Source organism: Alligator sinensis, unplaced genomic scaffold, assembly GCF_000455745.1.
Source record: "Alligator sinensis unplaced genomic scaffold, ASM45574v1 scaffold962_1, whole genome shotgun sequence".
Taxonomy (NCBI): domain Eukaryota; kingdom Metazoa; phylum Chordata; order Crocodylia; family Alligatoridae; genus Alligator; species Alligator sinensis.
In genome coordinates this window covers 819,339-823,406 of record NW_005842404.1, presented here as the reverse complement: position 1 = coordinate 823,406, position 4,068 = coordinate 819,339, and positions in this window count along the sequence as shown.

Here is a 4,068-nt window from a genome sequence, read left to right as displayed (position 1 = left end):
TGCATTGGACCAAGTATATACTGTACATATCATAACGCCCCTCTGTAAAATTATTCCAGTGACTTTTACAAATCAAAGTGAAACAGGGGTGCTTTTTATTTGGTCCCTTGGGGTCAATCCAGCCAAAGGTTCGGGGAATTAGGGCACAGGTAATTAGCCCAGGTCTCTAGTGATTGTTGTGCTGTCTCTAGTCCAGTCAGTAATTAAAAGTAATGAGAACATGAAGGTCAGGAAACCAGGTCAGGGGTGTGTGGCACTGGCTCTGTGCCCTGCCTCTGCCACTTGCCTATAAATCTGGCTCCACCTGGCAGTCACCCTCATGCATTTCCCTCAGGGCAGGGTGGGGATTTTCCTTGCATCTAGCTACTTGGCTGCTTCTTGTTAGTTATGCTGCCATTCTCCCACAGAGTGCAGTATCTTCTTGGGGCAGGGTATTTCCATAGGTTTTTTGTTTTTTATCTCAGTCCTCTGGGCAATGGAAGAGGATGGACAGTGAGGAGTGGATTAATCGGTGCTTCCTGCTTCAGAACTTCACTGCGCTCTCTAAAGACATCCAACCATGTTCAGATAGTATTTAGTTACATTATAGTAATAGAATGAGGTATCTTGTTTATACTTGGCCATGGGTGCTTTGTTTGAATACAGCTTTCCAGTGGTGGCAACATTTCAGCTGAAGTCCTCAAAATAGGATCTGAAGAATCCAAAGAAAATCTTTAATTATGAGTGTTTTAAAGTTAAAGAAAAGATTTGTGCCCTTGGAGGCTGCAACAAGCCTTGGCAGTAAAGAACTTAATGCACATGAACTACATGGGCTCTCTCTTGTGGTTGGCCCCAACAATTTTTAACAGCCTCATAACTCAGGTTACAGCTAATGAAGACCGGGGGCAGATGCAAAGGATCTTCAACATCTAATGTGGAACTTGGGAAAGGTTAAACATCTAAATCCACAATTACAATCCTGAGCCCCCCTGCTTCCCGCAATGTTGTGTTTTGGCAGGTTAATCCCTTTTCTGGACATAGCTCTTAATCCTCAAACTGTAATGATTTAGGCTACTGAATTCAAATTAACACAAAGCACATGGCCTAATACCTCAGAACAGGACACAAGTTGGACTGAAGTGTCTATGCTGGGCCTGTACCAAATGTTGAATCCTACTTAGTGTTGAAGGTCATGTATTTGATACCTGGTGTAGTCTAGTCTGTGTTTTTACAGTTGTGGTGTATTCCATACTTGTTCCTTTTGATTACAATATCTCAATTCAACCTTTTCTCTAGCTGAAATAGATGGGAATGTTGGAATTAGTTTTGATGGGAGCTGGGTCTAAGCACAATATACCAAAGCCAGTGTTTTTGAAATATATATGCCCCAGGCAGTAAAACTCAGTCCAGTAAATCTTTTATCCCATAGTGGCAAAATAAAATTGTTATGCTGAATGCTGCTAATGGCTGACACAGAAGCTTCTATCTAAAGATAATCCTAGGCTTCATAAAAATGACTGTGTGCCAGGCATCCTCCTTCAGGCCCAATTAAAGAAGAAATCAAGACTTTTGTGTAGTAAAGACATCTGGAAACATTGAGAGTACTGTCTGATGATTAAGCTGCATGGGACGTTACAGCCAAGGGTGGACTCAAGGGTTCCCTTGACTGCAAATGCAAGGATCAGGATCTTAAGTGCAGTCTCTGCATCAGAGTTTTTTGTGCCTCCAGAAAGGAAACAGATAAACAGATTCTTTGGTACAGAAATCACTGAAATGGCAGTCTTGTGAAACTGCCTGTTGCTGCTTGCTTCTACTGTCTTCAGGGAAACAGCACTGGGTACTTGATTTTGTAAATAAATAAGACTATACCAAGAACATACCTAATTTCTACTGTTTTCTCTTTGTAATGGAAACAACAATGCAAGGCCCTGAGTACTGCTCAGGTAAAGAGAGGCAACCAAAGAGTTAGCAAAAGGCAGCTCTTGAAAGTTTTAGACTACTTCAAAGATGGTATAGATGTTGTTTTTGCAAACTAGACTCTCTGAGTCTTGTTCACAAGCAAAGGTACTGCCGACACTTCACCAGATCATAACAATCGTAAAAAATTATTTATGATTCAGGAATAAAATGCATATAAAATATTTAAGCATCAATATGGTGAAAGGAATATTACAAAAAATCCTCACTCCTATGAAGAATCTGCTGCAGGAGATTGTCTATCTGTAAGAAAAAATAAATTTAAAAAAGCATCAGTACCCAAAATATTAAAGAGGTAGAAGCTACGGTATTTTAAAAGTTGAGAAAGCTGTTCAATCCAGCTAGGTTCAAGATGTCAAGACATAATCTTTTCAGGTCATCTTTGAAGAGAAAAAAAAAGATTCCAACCCCGCAAGACAGCCTGAAATTTGAATGTCAGATAACTCTGAAGTCTATTAAAGGAGGAAATGGACATTAACGTAAGTCAATGAACTTTGAGAGAGCTGAGTCTCTGGAAAATTAGCTGGATTGCCAGGGTAACCAGATCACAAAAGGCAAAGGAACACCATCAGTGCACTGAAGGATGCCAAGATTTGCTGAAAAGTTGTACGGGCAACCTAAAATTGAGAGACAAACCGGATGTCCTAGAAAACAGGTTTTACTTCAACAATGTCCCTTTGCTGGAGTCTGTGGCATCATGGAGGCATGTCTACAAGAACTAATATGCAAGCACTTTGGGGTGCATCCACATGAGCAAGCACATGCCCTTTGAGCCCTGCAAAGCCCTTTGGGACGCTGCAAGAAGCATGTGCGGGAATGAAAAAATGTTCCCTGCACTGCAAATTTGCAGTGTCGGGGCAAAATGAGACCCCTGGATATCCAGGGGTCAAAAAAACTGCAGGGGGAAAAAGTGGGGCAGGGCACGGTCCTGGACTGTGCCCTGAGGCAACCAGAGGCTTGGTTCTCCACAGACATGCTCTGGTACCCGTGCTGCACAGGGGGGCTCTGCCACGAAGCCCCTGTAGCCCCCACAGCCCCTGCTACTGCCCGTGAGTGCCAGGCTCTTTTTTTTTTTTTTTTTTTAAGTGCCGAGAGGCTGGGGCCGGGTGCTGTAGGCATTGGAGGGCCTGGGGGAGTGGGTAGGGGGTGGGACTGGGCTGGGCAGCCATTGAGGGGGCTGCAAGAGCCGGTGGGGGATGGGGCCAGGCGGGGCAGCAATCTGGATGGTTGGGGGAGAAGGCGGGGGTGGGACATGTGGGCCCTGCAGGGGGTCATGTGGCCCCTGTTGGGGGGCTGTGGTCCTGTGGGAGGCAGTCCGTGAGCTGTGCAGGGAGCTGTGCCCTGCGGGGGGCAGGGGATCCACCCCTCCTGAGCCATCCCCCTGCACAGTCCCTCCACAATCCACCCACACCTACCCAAACACCCCACGGCCCCCCCACATCCTTCCACAGGCTCTGACATCCCCCCAGCACACACCCTGCATGCCCAGCTGCTAGACAGGATGAGACCTGCTGGCAGGAGCTGTGGCTGCAGGGGCAGCTGTCCCCACAGCCTGGTTAGTGAAGAGGTTACAGGGAGCTCTAACTGCTTTATGGTAAGAAAACCAAAGGCAAACAGTAAAACATAAAGTGAATTCTAAATACCTATATTATGATGATAGAGACGCTGGTAGACTTCCAAATTGCTTTAACATTGTAGATCTATCAATAAACCATTGCCCAACTGCTGGCTGTCTCTCTCTCACTTTCTCTCTCTCTCTATAGTGGTCTTTTGTTTTAATTGTGGTAGAACATGGATGTCAGGGTATTTTGCAGAGTGGCTTTGGAATTTGTTTTTATCAGGGATGTTTGTTTGCAAATAGGAAACACCAGAATTCCTGCTAGGGAGGCCAGTGGCAGGACCCAGGCAGAGGAGCCTGCACCTTGGACCCAGCTGGAGGTGGCTGACCTCCTGGCCAACTGGGTCCAGGAGAACAAGCTTTGACAGTTCAAAGCAGGCCACCACACTGGGAACATCTTCCGGGCGATAGCTGCCCAGATGGCTGGGCAGGGGGCACACATGGCAGTAGTGCCGCACAAAGGCCCACTCTGCAGCCACTGGCAGCCGGCCCCG